The following is a 19,221-nucleotide window of genomic DNA, read 5'->3' as shown; positions in this document are numbered from 1 at the left end:
AAAGTAAAGTACCACAAAGACAGTGCCCCTGTAGATAGTGCCACACATGGCTCCCCCGTAAAAAGTGGCACACACCCCTGTAGACAGTGCCACACCGCCCCCTATAGATAGCGCCACACAGCCCCCCTGTAGATATTTCCATACAGCCCCCCCTGCAAATAGTGCCACACACCCGTGTAAATAGTGCCACACAGCCCCCTCAGTAGATATTGCCACACATCCCCCTGTAGATAGTGCCACACACCCCCTGTAGATAGTGCCACATTTTCCCCCTGTATGTAGTGCCACACCGAGCCACCTGTACATAGTGCCACACAGCTCCCTGCAGATAGTGCCATGCAGCCCCTGTAAATATTGCCACACAGCCCCCTATAGATAGTGCCACAGAGCCCCCTGTAAATAGTGCCACACAGCCCACCTGTAGATAGTGCCACACAGCCCCTGTAGATAGCACCCCCCTGTAGATAGCACCACACAACCCTCTGTAGATAGCGCCATGCAGCCCCCTGTAAATAGTGCCACACAGGCCCCCTTGTAGATAGCGCCACACAGCCACCCTGTAAAAAGTGCCACACAGCCCCCTGCAGATAGCACCACCCCCTGTAGAAAGTGCCACACCACCCTGTAGAATGCGCCACACTTACCTGTCCCCATTCCAGCGCAATCCTCTTCTCCAACTATGAGGCCTAGTCTATTCTGACCAGGCTGCATCCAGCAAGTGGTGCAAGTGGTGCAATGAAGAAAAAACAAGACAAAAATTATGTTCAATAATTTTATGATTGATTAAATGTAATTATCCACTTTTTAGTAGTTTTCACTGTTTTAGCCTGTGTTAGTGGATGGGGAGCATATGATTTTAATCTACCATAAAACCTATTTATTTTTATATTTCACATTCCTTACAAACGTAGTCACAGTTTTACAAAGTAAATCCTTATAAATAGCTATAGTTGTGTTACTTACCTAATTGCCTCAAGTGTTCCTTTGATGTATTATATTATGTTTTTGTTAACTTCTCTTTATTATTGTTTGGTAAGTGATGGGTTTCTTTCTGCTCACCACCCACAGGCGCCTTTTGTGTAACTGCCTGGCACCAGATAATAAGGGATTCAGGTCTGGGGGTCATTGTTAGTCTAGGGGGTCAGCTCTGGGGTCTGTATTTAGGGGGTCTGTATTTAGGGGTCTGGGGTCTGTATTAAGGGGTCTGGGGTCTGTATTAGTTTATTTGGTCTGTATTTAGGGGGCCTGGTCTAGGGTGTGTATTCGTATTCCTTTAGGGGTCTTTATTTAGGGGTCTGTATATAGGGGTCTGGTCTGGGTCTGTATTAGATTAGGGGGTCTGGTCTGGGGTCTGTATTACGTAAGGGAGTCAGGTCTGGGGTCATTATTAGTGTAGGGGTTCAGGTCTGGGGTCTGTATTAGTTTGAGGTCTGGGGTCTGTATTTAGGGGGTCTGTATTTAGGGGTCTGTATTAGTTTATGGGGTCTGTATTTAGGGGGCCTGGTCTATGGTCTGTATTAGTTTAGGGGTCTTTATTTAGGGGTCTGTATTAGTTTAGGAGGTCTGGTCTGGGGTCTGTATTAAGGGAGTCAGGTTAGTGGTCATTATTAGTGTAGGGGGTCGGATCTGGGGTCTGTATTTAGGGGTCCTGTCTGAGGTCTGCATTTATTTAGGGTGCTTGTTCTGGGGACTGTATTTGTTTAGGGGGTCTGGTCTGGGGACTGCAATAGTTTAGAAGGTCTGGGTCTATATGTATTCTATGATCTAGTCTGGGGTCCAAATTTATTAGTCTGAGTAAAAGGGGTTGTCCGGGCACATCAATAGGTCATCAGTAGAAAAAACGGTCTGTGCCCGGACAGAATGTATGGTTCTGGGCCTTGGTGTCTAAATTTGTGTGTTTCTATAGAGGCTGGAAATGGTTGCAGAAGTGATGGGCAAAGATGTCTCATCAGGAGAAGTCGCCATAATGGTCTGTGTCAGATGGAGAAGAAAAGAAAACTACTCCCTTCAGAGAAGACATCACCTGTGAGTCACTGGATCTATAGGGCATCCTGACATGTCTGTTGTAGGAAATTCTTGTATTCTACATAACTTTGTGTACCCACAACTAATAGACAAATGTGTATTACCATTCCCATTGTCAAGAGGAAGTGTGATACTGTCAGCGATGGTTGGAGACTGTCAATATGTAGGGACACAGCCCTTTGACAAGGGGAATCATAACACTCATTTGTCAATGCTCGCACAAAATGTGGTGTTTACTATAGACACGGCAGAGCATCGGTGGGGAAGGGGGCCCAAGTTTGGGGAACAGCCCAGGGCCTATGGTCTACTTAATCTGCCACTGCTTTAAAGTAATTGTACTTCTTAACACACCATTTTGTTTTTAGGTCAAACATTCTGTGATAATGAGCAATTAATATAATTATAACGTCCAGGGCTCTGATACAGAGCTACAAATTCTCTGTACAGACATAGGGGTAGATTTATATAAACTGGCACTAAAGCAAAGTGGAGTTACTGCCATCTATCATTTTAAAAAATGGCTCTAAAACATGAGCGCTTGAACCTGATTGGTTGCTATGGGTAACTACTCCATTTTTCCTTTGCACCAATTTTAATAAATCTCCCCCATAGAGTTAAATAATAAAATTCTGGCTGCCTGCAGCCACCAGATGGGGTAGTTCACAAGCTTCCTGCATACTGCTAATACATTGAAGTCAATAATAAAACAGTATGCAGTAAGCACCTAAGTGATAACATTGTCATTCAACTTTATACTGTAAAGATATATTAAGAAATACATTACCACGAAATGTTGGACCTATTTATATTAAAAAAAACAAAATGACTGGGGGCTAGTCAGGCTACACTTAGCGATGGATGCATAAGCCTGGAGATTCCCCTCGATTTCCTATACTTTCCAGCATTACAGGCCCCCATCCCCTACACCGCTCCAAAGCAGTGAAACCTGATAAATTAAGTGGTTTTACCCACAGACACTACAGGCTCTGTCACTATTCACTCTGACGATTTACATCACCTACAGGACAAACTCATTATCCAGGAGATGGATATCTATTCCTTGCCACCTGTATCACTGGAGACAAGTCTCCCTTCTTTGCCAAATCAAGAACAGTGGTCCACCTTCAGTAGAACAAAGTCTTCAAAGGCAAGAAAGAGTCTCTTTGGACAACAACCAACTAGATACCTAACTTTTGAAATTCTATTTCTGGGTATCACCATTCTTCTTGCTACGTGGGCACCTTCTTCCCTGCTAGAGGTGGACTCTAGAACTGTGAGTTGGTTTCCGTGTATAACCACATGCTTTTTTATTTCTGACTAGCTGTGCCCGCGACTTTGTACGCGCAGCCCACTGAAAAACGTACTGATACCATTTTTTATACGTATACTCCTTGCCTGGGATCATGATCAAAGCAAAGTGAAAAAAAAAACAAAGTCAATAAACAAACTTCATTTAAAAATAGTTTAAAAAAGTGTTTTTACTGTGTAAAAGTAGTAAAACATACAAAATCTATACAAATTTGGTATCATTGCAATTGTAACAACCCGCTAAATAAAGTTATTGTGTTATTTATACCACACGGTAAACGGCATAGATTTAGGATGCAAAAAAAAAGTGGCAAAATGTCTGGGTTTTTTCTATTCCCCCCCCCAAAAAAAAGTTTATAAAAGTTAATCAATTAATTATATGTACCTCAAAATGGTGATATTAAAAAACACAACTTGTCCCGCAAAAAACAAGACCTTATACACCTATGTCGACAAGAAAATAAAAAAAGTTATAGCTCTTGGAATGCGACAATGGAAAAACTTAAAAAATAGCTTGATCATTAAGGTTCAAAATAGGCTGGTCATTAAGGGGTTAAATGTAATAATTTGTTTACTCATATATTCTGTTTCTTTAATTGTATACACTGAGAACTAGATTATTACTGATATAAGTTGTCTCTTCTAGTGTTTTTAGCGACATATGTTCATTCCTGTATTATTTTATATATATATAGATTGTTTCTATATATATAGATTGTTTCTCCCCTTTCCTGTTTCTACTATTTACTGAACATATATATATGGTTCACCAGCTATTAAATAGGGTAGCCTCTCCCCTTTGGGTTTGTACGTGACTTATAGCCCATATACCTGTATACAATATTCAGCAAGTGTCATTAATTGCTCCTATGTTCATACTAGGGTCTTGTCCTTTTGTTAAAATTGTAAACTTTGTTTGTCATATGTGTTAAATAAATTCTATTTTTTATATACAATCTGGCTATAAGCTCGTTTTTCTCTTCTGTGTATGGTTAATAATATGGAGCTGCCTATATGGTAAATTATGGGGGAACGTCTCTGTTGTAAATCGTGCCCAGCCCTCAGTACAAATGCTTTTGGAGTGTACATATTGATAGATTGTTTTTAGCATTATTCATATTATGCAATACTATATTATATTCACACATGTTTGTTTTTTGTTTTTTTCCCTTTGTTTCCGTATTAGAATATTTTGTGATATCATTTGTGTTTTGATTGTATATGTATCTATAGATATTATTATCATATTTACTATCTATTCTTTCATTTTGCACATGTGAATACTTACCTGCTCCGTTCTTCTGTTGATATTTCATTGTATCCCTCTGCGTCTGTCTCCTTGCTTTGCTAACACAAATCTTTTTGAAGTTTCGCCTTTTGTCCTTTTTTGGTCTTCTGCGGCTTCCGCGGCTCCCTGGTTGTCATGCCCACGGTGGCACTTGCGGGCCTGTGCGCGACTGCTGCTTCTGCCTCGCCGCTATGTGTCCGCATCCCTTCCACAGTGATGATCCAAAGGGACACGTAAATATACTGTGTTTGCTGACTTCTCTCCTGTTAATTTTTATTATTTTGGATATTTCTCCCTATTTATTTGTTTGATTGATGTTCTTTTCCCCTGGTCAATTTGTTTCTTTCTCTTCCGTACGCTATGTGATTCTATGCATCTTCACAAACTATTGTCCTTCCTACACATCCTTATTGCAATTCCCCAAATAACATAATATAAGTTATCCTTTTTATGAATTTTATGTTTAAATTCACGTAGTTTTTAACTACACCCGTTCCCTGATGACGACACTGACGTTTTGAACTTTTAAAAAAAAGTTTTCTGTTTGTGTTTTGTGATCCTGCTTAGGATGGGCATATAAGGTGCAATTTTTATTGTATGTTCACTTTGGCCTGATGAAGACAAAGGCTCTGTTGTCGAAACGCATAGCCATATTAAAATCATTAAGAAATTACTTTCACTGCTATTATCCATATTTTCAGTAGCGCTTTCCGTTATATCCATTTTTCCATTTTGGAATTGCCTCTTCTTGCGGTACTGCGTTTATGGTACCGGTTTCTGGATTGGAGAGCTGCAGCTGATATTATTACCATATACCGACATCAGTGTTGTACCTGAATCGTACAACTTCTATAGGTGAGCTTTACTGCTTTCCCTTGCATTTTATTCATCTTACCAACCAGGTTTATCTTGCACCATGTGACGCTGTGTATTCTTTTTGTTCTTTTAGGTATCAGACCCCATGACGGCTTCTCCCGGCCATGCCTCATTTCTGCAGAATTTGCAGCTCAGATGTGTTTGGCTCCTCACTTTTCCAACATTTCCACATCTATAAATGAAGATAAAATTCTCATGGTGCCACACACTGTGCCCCTTAATATAATAGCACAATACACTGCACCCCTTATTATAATAGTACCAAACACTGTGCTCCTGAATATAAATGTGTCAAACACTGTAAAGTAAAGTACCACAAAGACAGTGCCCCTGTAGATAGTGCCACACATGGCTCCCCCGTAAAAAGTGGCACACACCCCTGTAGACAGTGCCACACCGCCCCCTATAGATAGCGCCACACAGCCCCCCTGTAGATATTTCCATACAGCCCCCCCTGCAAATAGTGCCACACACCCGTGTAAATAGTGCCACACAGCCCCCTCAGTAGATATTGCCACACATCCCCCTGTAGATAGTGCCACACACCCCCTGTAGATAGTGCCACATTTTCCCCCTGTATGTAGTGCCACACCGAGCCACCTGTACATAGTGCCACACAGCTCCCTGCAGATAGTGCCATGCAGCCCCTGTAAATATTGCCACACAGCCCCCTATAGATAGTGCCACAGAGCCCCCTGTAAATAGTGCCACACAGCCCACCTGTAGATAGTGCCACACAGCCCCTGTAGATAGCACCCCCCTGTAGATAGCACCACACAACCCTCTGTAGATAGCGCCATGCAGCCCCCTGTAAATAGTGCCACACAGGCCCCCTTGTAGATAGCGCCACACAGCCACCCTGTAAAAAGTGCCACACAGCCCCCTGCAGATAGCACCACCCCCTGTAGAAAGTGCCACACCACCCTGTAGAATGCGCCACACTTACCTGTCCCCATTCCAGCGCAATCCTCTTCTCCAACTATGAGGCCTAGTCTATTCTGACCAGGCTGCATCCAGCAAGTGGTGCAAGTGGTGCAATGAAGAAAAAACAAGACAAAAATTATGTTCAATAATTTTATGATTGATTAAATGTAATTATCCACTTTTTAGTAGTTTTCACTGTTTTAGCCTGTGTTAGTGGATGGGGAGCATATGATTTTAATCTACCATAAAACCTATTTATTTTTATATTTCACATTCCTTACAAACGTAGTCACAGTTTTACAAAGTAAATCCTTATAAATAGCTATAGTTGTGTTACTTACCTAATTGCCTCAAGTGTTCCTTTGATGTATTATATTATGTTTTTGTTAACTTCTCTTTATTATTGTTTGGTAAGTGATGGGTTTCTTTCTGCTCACCACCCACAGGCGCCTTTTGTGTAACTGCCTGGCACCAGATAATAAGTATTAAATTTCATTTATGTGCAAAGCAATACTTATGTGAACATCAAAATAGTTATCAATATTTATAAAACCCATCCAAACGTAATGTTCTGTAGCAAATGGTCTAATTTTATGTGACATTATGAATTAAAAATGGTTCCTATAAATAGCTTTTAGTCTTCTTAAAGGGAATTGGAGATCAGAAAATGACCTATTTTTATGCCAAAATTCACTGTATTAATTTGGATAAATATAATTGTGCTCCCACAATATAGGAATTTCAGTAAATTCACTGAAGTGACAATAGAGTAAAAAATACCTTTTATTTGTAACTCACTAAAAACAGGGGTAAATCACCACTGTGAAAAGCCCCACCGTGTGTATTAAAAACGTATTAAACATTGAACACTGTTAAATTTCATGAACATAGTACAGTGTTTTTGCAGATATACATTCGGGATCAGCATTAATATTGGGCACAACAATAGTTTGAATCCCAAGTACACACCGGAGTCCGAGATTGACACACCGGAAACTCCCAGTGCTGGGTATAACACAATGCTATCGTTCCCTATGCAAAAAATCCCTAAATCAAAAAAGACCCTACGCGTTTCAAATACTTATCCTCAGGGGTTTGTGTCTTGGTCACTCTGGCCATATTGCCAGCGATATATATTTTCAGCAGCAGGTATTCTGCTGTACATCACGGAAGGATGCTCGCATTGATGTCCGCGGCATGCTTCGTAACGGGGCTATGAGTTGCTTTAAACACCTAGCTCCACCCCCTGTTCTCGGCAGCGCTACCCGAACCAGCCAATCACATGCGTCCCCCGAATTCGTGACGCCTGTCCATGTGACTCCCGGCCGTCAGCTGACAACCCGGAACCATCATCGACCGCATCAAGAAGAACACGAAGAAACAAATTGAAGGTATTACTTTGGAGCATAACACACTATTGGCTAGCTTGGATGTAGAGGCGTTATACTCGTCTATTCCACATAAACTTGGTTGTGAGGCGGTAGAGTACTTCCTTAGATCCAGAGGTACTCAGTTTGTGGCCCATAACCAATTGGTGTTACAGTTATTACATTTTGTTCTGGAAAAAAATATATTTATCTTCGAAGACACGATCTTTCACCAGCAATGCGGTACAGCTATGGGGAGTCCCACTGCTCCCACCTATGCAAATTTATTTCTTGGCTGGTGGGAAGAGACAATTGTCTTTGGGGACAAGTTTGCCAAATGGACCTCATCAATAGGAATATGGATAAGATATATTGATGACGTGCTGTTGTTCTGGAACTCAACAGTTGAGGAGTTCAATAGTTTTGTAGCAGCCCTTAATAAAAATGATCTAGGGCTAAGGTTCACCAGCGAAATTAGTGATCAAGAACTATCCTTTCTAGATCTGAAAATCACAAAAACAACGGAGGGCAGAATTAGTACAAAAGTACACCGGAAGGAAACAGCAACCAACAGTTTCCTACAATGGAACAGCTGCCATCCCTATCCCCTTAAACGTGGTATTCCTAAAGGCCAGTTCATGAGAATACGCCGTAATTGCAGCTCCATGGATGATTTTGAGAGACAAGCACAGGAGCTCAAAAATAGATTGAAGGATAGAGGTTTTCCCATGGGAGTAGTTAGAAAGGCCTACGAGGGAGCGAGAGATGCGGATAGGCAGAGTCTTCTTGTCCCTAAAAAACGTAAAGAAGAAAAAGTTACGAGACTCATAGGCACTTATGACTCTAAACAGGGTGAAATTATGCAAATCCTCAAAAGGTATTGGCGTATCCTTAGCACTGACACAGACTTAGCAGATCAGATCACATCATGGCCTTCAGTCACGTTTCGGAGAGGGAAAAACATTAGGGATAGAGTTATGCATAGCTGTTTTGACCCTATCACATCAAAGGGCACATGGTTGGATAGACAAATACCAGGCACATATAGATGCGGTAGCTGTAAGGCTTGTGACTTCATCCTAAGGGGAAACAAGTTCAGGAGTGTCGTCACAAAAGAGGAGTACGACATTCGTGATTTTGTCAATTGTAAAACAGCAGGGGTGGTTTATCTGATCACATGCCCATGCCCCTTAAACTATGTGGGCAAAACGATGCGACAATTTCGGCGCCGGATAAGGGAGCATGTCGGAGATATTGTCCATACAAGGGATACTCCGATATCTAAACATGTACATGCCAAACACCAGGGTCATGCAGAATGTTTAAAGTTTCAAGCAATTGAACTTATAAGACCTCCCAAACGGGGAGGCGATTGGGACGATCTCATTCTACGAAAAGAAGCCCAGTGGATTTACAGATTGGCATGTACACAACCAGCGGGTTTAAATGAACAGACAAACTATACGTGCTTTATATGAACATACATTTATATCATCCATTATCGGGCAGCCAAGTCCATATGGCTATTTTTCTTCGTAAGGTGGCTTTCAAGCGAATTGATATGGCCAGTGGGTCAGCTTGTGTGTAATCAATACTTTACAATGTGAGGGACATCGCACTTATCCTTTCAATATGTACTTACAGTGGAGGAGTTGTTTTTGAAGGCAGTCTTTTTGCGGTTTGGAACTGATCCGTAAAACCTATATCCTATATCCCATATCGTTACACTTCCTCCTTTATCGCTGGTTTTTGGCAGCATTGGCGATACGTCCGTGGCTTCCACTGCGCCTGCATGTTCTTCTTGATGCGGTCGATGATGGTTCCGGGTTGTCAGCTGACGGCCGGGAGTCACATGGACAGGCGTCACGAATTCGGGGGACGCATGTGATTGGCTGGTTCGGGTAGCGCTGCCGAGAACAGGGGGTGGAGCTAGGTGTTTAAAGCAACTCATAGCCCCGTTACGAAGCATGCCGCGGACATCAATGCGAGCATCCTTCCGTGATGTACAGCAGAATACCTGCTGCTGAAAATATATATCGCTGGCAATCTGGCCAGAGTGACCAAGACACAGACCCCTGAGGATAAGTATTTGAAACGCGTAGGGTCTTTTTTGATTTAGGGATTTTTTGCATAGGGAACGATAGCATTGTGTTATACCCAGCACTGGGAGTTTCCGGTGTGTCAATCTCGGACTCTGGTGTGTACTTGGGATTCAAACTATTGTTGTGCCCAATATTAATGCTAATCCCGAATGTATATCTGCAAAAACACTGTACTATGTTCATGAAATTTAACAGTGTTCAATGTTTAATACGTTTTTAATACACACGGTGGGGCTTTTCACAGTGGTGATTTACCCCTGTTTTTAGTGAGTTACAAATAAAAGGTATTTTTTACTCTATTGTCACTTCAGTGAATTTACTGAAATTCCTATATTGTGGGAGCACAATTATATTTATCCAAATTAATACAGTGAATGCTATAATTTAATACAGTTCATTATATAATACATATCTGGGTATGGCAGCCTTTGCTCCGATTTAAATACAGAAGGTTGGATAAGTGAAGCCAAAAGTGTTTTTTCTGAATGTGAACTGGTGTATACAGCGCAGTTAAATCTACCTTCAAGAACCTAACTAGATTACACAAGGATTACACAAGGAGCTGGTGGGAAATTCAGAGTCTGGAAAACTATCTGAAAAATAAGATAGTCCCCAGAGGCCTGAGAATCCCTATTGTCCCAGCCTCCAGATTAAAAACAACTAACATAAAAGAGAGGTGGGAACAGGAGATTACAGGGAGCTCACTCAGATTTATGCAAATTTTAGTTGAGGAAGAAAAAGTCCAGTTTGATCACATCAGTGTCGAGCTTAAGAGAAAAATCGAGACGGTTAAGCCTCTGGTTGATACCCCTGGGTTTGAGAAGAAAGATAAAATCCTACAACAAACTCTAGAAAGGTTCACTAGTCATCTAAAAGAGCGTAAGCACTTCCAGTTCCAAAGAGATCTACAGGAATTCAGGGAGAAGAAAGCTTACGACTTTGTTAACGATCAACAACAGCAGCACCAACAGCTAAATAGGGTACCAAGAGAATCTGATCCATCTACATCAGAGAGTGAAACAACAGACTCTGAAAGAGTGGGCCCTTTCTTTGGAACTGGTGGTGGGAGACAGAAATTTAGGGGAGGGGCCAGAGGTAGGAATAGAGGCCGGGCAAGAGCTTCGTCCAACACTGGGAGTAATTTTTTTATCCAACAATCCCCCCATTTCCCGCTACATGTTGAGGGGACAAAAGGATTAGTAAAGGGAAAAGGTACAGATAGGCTACAAATCATTAACCTGTCTGAATATAATCTGAGCGCTTCTGAGACCATGTTACTAGAGAAGGGACTTTCATTTGTCCCCACGGTGAAGTTTGATTCATTCACTTGGATAAAAGATTTGAATTTGTTCGCTCGAAAGCTTAAATGGATAAAATTTTTCAAACATCATAATAGAAAAAAATGTATAGAAATGGGGTTGGAAGAATCGGATTTGGAAGGCCTAGAGGCCTTGGAGGGGTTACTTGAGGAATCTGATAGAACCCCAGGTTTAGGCCCTTTCACCAATCTCAAAATGAAGAGTAGAAAACTGCCACCAATAGGAAACTTCACCAATGTGGATTTATTTGTAGACATGGTGGGAGACGAGATACAAGGTTTGAGTCAGGATATGAGGGGTATTGACAACAATTTGTCTTGGTCTGAACGGTTAGCTCTGACCACCTTGGAGAAAAAACTAAATATTGTTTTACAAGCATCTGACAAAGGTGGTAACATCGTAGTTATGAGCAGGGAAGACTACAAGAAAATGTGTGAGGACATTTTACTCAATCCTGACTGTTACACCATCTTAAAAGACAATCCCACAGCACGGTTCAAAAAGGAGCTTTTGGGCATTCTGAGTGATGCCAAGAGCAGATCCCTGATTAGTGCTAGTGAGTTTGGTTTTTTGTATCCACAGTTTCCCATCATGGCATGTTTTTATAGCCTGCCCAAAATCCACAAAGGGTATCCCCCCTTACGTGGCAGACCGATTGTTTCAGGCATCAACAATTTAACACAGAACGTGAGTACATATATAGATCAGGTGCTGCGTCCGTTTGTACTGGGTCTCACATCATATGTACGTGACACCATGGATGTTCTGAAACAAATTGAAGGTATTACTTTGGAGCTTAACACACTATTGGCTAGCTTGGATGTAGAGGCGTTATACTCGTCTATTCCACATAAACTTGGTTGTGAGGCGGTAGAGTACTTCCTTAGATCCAGAGGTACTCAGTTTGTGGCCCATAACCAATTGGTATTACAGTTATTACATTTTGTTCTGGAAAAAAATATATTTATCTTCGAAGACACGATCTTTCACCAGCAATGCGGTACAGCTATGGGGAGTCCCACTGCTCCCACCTATGCAAATTTATTTCTTGGCTGGTGGGAAGAGACAATTGTCTTTGGGGACAAGTTTGCCAAATGGACCTCATCAATAGGAATATGGATAAGATATATTGATGACGTGCTGTTGTTCTGGAACTCAACAGTTGAGGAGTTCAATAGTTTTGTAGCAGCCCTTAATAAAAATGATCTAGGGCTAAGGTTCACCAGCGAAATTAGTGATCAAGAGCTATCCTTTCTAGATCTGAAAATCACAAAAACAATGGAGGGCACAATTAGTACAAAAGTACACCGGAAGGAAACAGCAACCAACAGTTTCCTACAATGGAACAGCTGCCATCCCTATCCCCTTAAACATGGTATTCCTAAAGGCCAGTTCATGAGAATATGCCGTAATTGCAGCTCCATGGATGATTTTAAGAGACAAGCACAGGAGCTCAAAAATAGATTGAAGGATAGAGGTTTTCCCATGGGAGTAGTTAGAAAGGCCTACGAGGGAGCGAGAGATGCGGATAGGCAGAGTCTTCTTGTCCCTAAAAAACGTAAAGAAGAAAAAGTTACGAGACTCATAGGCACTTATGACTCTAAACAGGGTGAAATTATGCAAATCCTCAAAAGGTACTGGCGTATCCTTAGCACTGACACAGACTTAGCAGATCAGATCACATCATGGCCTTCAGTCACGTTTCGGAGAGGGAAAAACATTAGGGATAGAGTTATGCATAGCTGTTTTGACCCTATCACATCAAAGGGCACATGGTTGGATAGACAAATACCAGGCACATATAGATGCGGTAGCTGTAAGGCTTGTGACTTCATCCTAAGGGGAAACAAGTTCAGGAGTGTCGTCACAAAAGAGGAGTACGACATTCGTGATTTTGTCAATTGTAAAACAGCAGGGGTGGTTTATCTGATCACATGCCCATGCCCCTTAAACTATGTGGGCAAAACGATGCCACAATTTCGGCGCCGGATAAGGGAGCATGTCGGAGATATTGTCCATACAAGGGATACTCCGATATCTAAACATGTACATGCCAAACACCAGGGTCATGCAGAATGTTTAAAGTTTCAAGCAATTGAACTTATAAGACCTCCCAAACGGGGAGGCGATTGGGACAATCTCATTCTACGAAAAGAAGCCCAGTGGATTTACAGATTGGCATGTACACAACCAGCGGGTTTAAATGAACAGACAAACTATACGTGCTTTATATGAACATACATTTATATCATCCATTATCGGGCAGCCAAGTCCATATGGCTGTTTTTTTTCATAAGGTGGCTTTCAAGCGAATTGATATGGCCAGTGGGTCAGCTTGTGTGTAATCAATACTTTACAATGTGAGGGACATCGCACTTATCCTTTCAATATGTACTTAGTGGAGGAGTTGTTTTTGAAGGCAGTCTTTTTGCGGTTTGGAACTGATCCGTAAAACCTATATCCTATATCCCATATCGTTACACTCCCTCCTTTATCGCTGGTTTTTGGCAGCATGGGCGATACGTCCGTGGCTTCCACTGCGCCTGCATGTTCTTCTTGATGCGGTCGATGATGGTTCCGGGTTGTCAGCTGACGGCCGGGAGTCACATGGACAGGCGTCACGAATTCGGGGGACGCATGTGATTGGCTGGTTCGGGTAGCGTTGCCGAGAACAGGGGGTGGAGCTAGGTGTTTAAAGCAACTCATAGCCCCGTTACGAAGCATGCCACGGACATCAATGCGAGCATCCTTCCGTGATGTACAGCAGAATACCTGCTGCTGAAAATATATATCGCTGGCAATCTGGCCAGAGTGACCAAGACACAGACCCCTGAGGATAAGTATTTGAAACGCGTAGGGTCTTTTTTGATTTAGGGATTTTTTGCATAGGGAACGATAGCATTGTGTTATACCCAGCACTGGGAGTTTCCGGTGTGTCAATCTCGGACTCTGGTGTGTACTTGGGATTCAAACTATTGTTGTGCCCAATATTAATGCTAATCCCGAATGTATATCTGCAAAAACACTGTACTATGTTCATGAAATTTAACAGTGTTCAATGTTTAATACGTTTTTAATACACACAGTGGGCTTTTCACAGTGGTGATTTACCCCTGTTTTTAGTGAGTTACAAATAAAAGGTATTTTTTACTCTATTGTCACTTCAGTGAATTTATTTTTATGCTAAGCATAATTTTTAAGAATTGTTGTTTTTACATTTTCCATGTCATTATCTATAATAATAAAAAAAAAAAAAATCTTATAGATTTTACTGACTATTAATGTACATCCACACATAGCAGGTTTACTGCAGAACCACTCCGCCGCAAACCTGCTGAGAGATACAGGCAAATCCGAATGGAAAAGTCGCAGCAAGTTCTCCATGTGTGAACGTAGCCTTCCTGTTATGTATAGGTCACTTCTTAGCAGTAGCAGTCATCTCTTTATCATCACAGGCAGGTTTTTTAATGAAAGGTAACACCTTTCTTATAAAGATGATGGCAGATAACTCAGGATCCACTATTGACAATAGGTGATGGACACAGCCCCCCTCCTCCCCCTTCCTGCACAGGTTACAGTGCATGCCCAGAAAACTCTCCCATAGAAGTCAATGAACATCTCCAGTCTACAGCTTCCAATGGTCCATGTGGCTCCTGTAAAGCATATCTCTGAACTGTTTCTAAAGTGGTTCTCTGCGACTTTTATATTGATGGCCTATCCTTAGTATAGGTCATCAATATCAGATCTGTGGGAGTCAGACTCTCGGTACCCCTGCTGACCAACTGACTGAAGGGGCAGTAGCAACAAACACAATGGCCTCTTCATAGCTACCAGGCACAGCGCCGTACACTTCTGTAGAGGGCTGTGCCTGGGATTGCAGTTCCGGTCCCATTTAAGTTACATAGTTACATAGTTAGTACGGTTGAAATAAGACACATGTCCATCAAGTTCAACCAAGGGATGGGAAAAGGGAAGGGAAAAATGTCTACACATTGACATAAGAGCTGATATTTTTTCGTTCTAGGAAATTATCTAATCCTTTTTTAAAACCATCTACTGTCCCTGCTGTGACCAACTCCTGTGGTAGGCTGTTCCATAGATTCACAGTTCTCACAGTAAAGAAGGCTTGTCGCCTCTGCAGATTGAACCTTTTTTCTCCAGACAGAGGGATTGCCCCATTGTTTTTTGAGGGAGTTTTACATGGAGTAGGATTTCACCATATTTTTTGTATGCGCCATTAATAATATATTTATATAAGTTAATCATGTCCCCCCTTAGTCGTCTCTTTTCAAGGCTAAATAGTTTTAATTCTTTTAATCTTTCCTCATAACTTAGATTCTCCATGACCCTTGTTAGCCTCGTTGTCTTCTTTGTATTTTTTCCAACTCCAGGGCATTCTTTCTATGATCTGGAGCCCAGAACTGAACTGCAAATCCTAGATGAGGTTGCATTAATGCTTTGTAAAGTGGTAATATTATATCCCTGTTGTAGCGTCCATGGCTGCGGGCCATCGGGTCTACTCACCGCCTGACGCCCGCAGCCATGGATCTGTGAGCGCTGGTCCCCATCTCCTTCCTAGGAGATGCCAGCGCTCATTTTTGCTCTGGTCCGCTGTGTCCCGTAGGGTTCCCGCGCACACTCGTGCCCACTCTTAAAGGGCCAGCGCGTGCGCATATGAAGAAATCATCATCATGAACTCACATGATTTCCTGGTCTATAAGAAGGCCCTAGCCCTTCTGATCCTTGCCTGAGCGTTGTTAGTATATCCCAAGTCTATCTTGCAAATGGTCCCTTAGTGTTTCCCGTTCCATTTGTTACCCATGCCCTGTTACCTGCTCCTGTATCCCGTGCTGTGTTCTTTTTTGGGTGCCTACTAGTTGGAGTCGTGTCTACTGCACCTGCTGTTGTTTGCGGTCATCCGCCACATCCTGTGTCATCTGCCACGTCCAGAGGGATGCGCCACGTCTGGCGCAACCTGCGGCACCTGCTGTCATCCGCCACGTCTGGTGTTACATGCTTCACCCACTCCCATCTGTGCCAGAGCTGCGGCCACTGTCTGGACTATCCAGGTACCCTTGTGCGGGACTTTGTATTGCTGGGGTTCCCTGTTGTTTGGCCAGCTGCCTCCCTGCTACGGCGGTGTGGCCTAGTGGGTCCACATACCCACAAACCGTGACAGTACGCTCAGGCCATGGACCCCGCTGGTCAACCTGAGACCTTGACGACACAAGCTTTGCTGGCCGAGATGCAAGACCTCTAGTCACGGCAAGACCAACTCCTCCTGTCGGTGAACGCCATGGCCCATCAACTGCTTGCTCCAACCACAGTTGTCACCGCACCCATTCCTGTGGTTCCTCCTGCTACACTTCCTGTCTGTACCAGTGCCGACCCCTTGTGCTTCTTGCCGCTACCTCCACGCTATGACGGAGACCCGAGGACCTGCAGGGCATTTTTTAATCAGCGCCTGATCCACTTCCGACTATATTCCAGGTCCTTCTCTTCGGATGACATCTCTCTCCTTACTGGCAAAGCCCTGGCATGGGCAAATTCTCTGTGGGAACATCAGGGACCAGAGACCTGTGACTTGCAATGCTTCTTACGGACCTTCCGCTCGATCTTTGAGGAACCTTCGAGAGTTTCCTTGGCTGCTGCATCTTTGCTGATCCTACACCAGGGAGACGTCTCCGTGGGCGAGTAAGCAATTCAGTTCCGTATCCTGGCTTCTGAGTTAACCTGGAACAATGAGGCTTTGGTGGCCACATTCTGGCAGGGACTGTCTTCGGGGATTAAGGACGAGCTGGCCGCTCGCGATCTGCCAACTACCCTGAACGATCTTATCCTACTTGCCACCCGGGTTGACATGAGGATCCGGGAGCGTTCCCAAGAGGTTATACGGGAGAGAGAACTTCCTAGGCTGGATTCTACTTTCCAGCAATCCTTACTATACTCCTCAGTCGTCCCACCAGAGGACCCTATGCAGATGAACCATGTCAAATTGTCTATCCAGGAGAATCAACGCAGACGCACTTCTGGACTTAGTCTGTATTGTGGCCTCGAAGGCCATATTGTGCGTCTCTGTCCCCAGAGGCCAGAGAGACCCCATTGCCTAGTATTGGTTGGAGAGACAACCCTTGGTGGAACGGTACCTAATAAAGCATTTGGTTCCAAACTGACTATTCCTGTGACCCTAGTATCCGGCGAGAGGACGCATCAAGTTTCTGCCTATCTTGACTCTGGGTCTGTGGCAAACTTCATCCAAAAGGAGCTAGTGGATCATCTTCAGTTGCCCACAGTTCCCCTGGAGACATCTTTGGCTGTTGCCTCAGTGAATGGACTGCCTCTGCCTGATCCCATAGTTTCTAAAACCAAGCCGTTGAAGCTCCAGGTTGGAGTCCTTCATTCTGAACTAATTTCTTTCCTTTTATTGCCGAAGGCCATCAATCCTGTTCTGCTATGCCTGCCTTGGCTTCGACTGCATGCCCCAGTCCTGGACTGGAATTCTGGAGAGGTTCTTCAATGGGGCTCCAAGTACCTTGGTCATTGTTTGCTGCAGATTCTTCCTGTACAGCCTCCTCTGCCTCAGTCATTGGGATGGACTGCCCCCCCCAGTTCGCTCAGTTTGCAGATGTCTTCAGCAAAAGGGAGGCTGAGATGCTGCCTCCACATCGGACTTATGACTGCCCCATTGAACTGGTTCCTAATGCCTCTCTCCCCCATGGCCGAGTATATCCTCTCTCCTTGACAGGGTCTCTATCCATGTCGGCCTATATCAAGAAGAATTTGGAGAGGGGTTTCATACGAAAGTCTTCCTCCCCGGCTGGAGCTAGGTTCTTCTTCGTTGAGAAGAAAGTCAGACCCTTCGACCCTGCATTGACTACTGTGGTCTCAAACAGATCATGGACAAGAACAAATACCCGTTGCCACTTATATCTGAACTGTTTGACCGTATACGAGGAGCTAGAATTTTTTCTAAGCTAGACTTGCGTGGGGCTTATAATTTGATCCGAATCCGTCAAGGGGACGAGTGGAAGACGTCATTCAACACTCGGGCACTATGAATACCTGGTGATGCCATTTGGACTGTGTAATGCTCCTGCCGTCTTCCAGGAATTTGTTAATGATATTGTAAAGGATCTGCCAGATACAGCTTCTGTGTCGACGCCCGTGGATAATCAGTCTGCACCTGCTCCTATGTCTTTGAGACTGACTCCATCTTCCACCACTCAGGATGGCAGGCTTAGGAGTGGGAGTGCCTATCACAGCCTGGCCAGACGGAGCTAGCTTCCGCCCACTGACTATTTATACCTGCCTTTCCTTTTCCTCCTTTGCCTGTGAGTCTGCTCTGCTTGTTTCCTGGCTCTTCTGCTGCTGCTTGAACTACTGATCCTCTACTTCTCCGGTAGGTGCTGGCTTCTTCTTCGTAGGGAAGAAGGATGGTGGTCTTAGGCCGTGCATTGACTACCGGAACTTGAATAAGGTCACTGTAAGGAACCAGTATCCCCTTCCTTTGATTCCTGATCTCTTCAATCAGGTTCAGGGGGCCCAATGGTTCTCTAAGTTTGATCTACGGGGGGCTTATAACCTTATCCGCATCAAAGAGGGGGATGAGTGGAAGACTGCGTTTAACACGCCCGAAGGTCATTTCGAATACCTCGTCATGCCCTTTGGGTTGTGTAATGCTCCCGCGGTCTTCCAGAATTTCATAAATGAGATTTTAAGAGACTACCTGGGGGTATTTCTTGTAGTGTACCTTGATGACATACTCCTTAGCCTAAGCCTCTTACGGATCTCACTCGCAAAGGTGCTGATCTCCTCCACTGGCCTCCTGAGGCTGTCCAGGCTTTTGAGGTCCTTAAGAAGTGCTTTATCTCAGCCCAGTGCTGGTTCTGCCCAACCAAATGGAGCCATTCATAGTGGAGGTTGACGCCTCCGAGGTGGGAGTGGGTGCTGTCTTGTCCCAGGGTACCAGGTCCCTCACCCATCTCCGTCCCTGTGCCTACTTCTCCAGGAAG

This window comes from Rhinoderma darwinii, chromosome 2 (genome assembly GCF_050947455.1).
Source record: "Rhinoderma darwinii isolate aRhiDar2 chromosome 2, aRhiDar2.hap1, whole genome shotgun sequence".
Classification (NCBI taxonomy): domain Eukaryota; kingdom Metazoa; phylum Chordata; class Amphibia; order Anura; family Rhinodermatidae; genus Rhinoderma; species Rhinoderma darwinii.
This window is presented reverse-complemented; position numbering follows the sequence as displayed.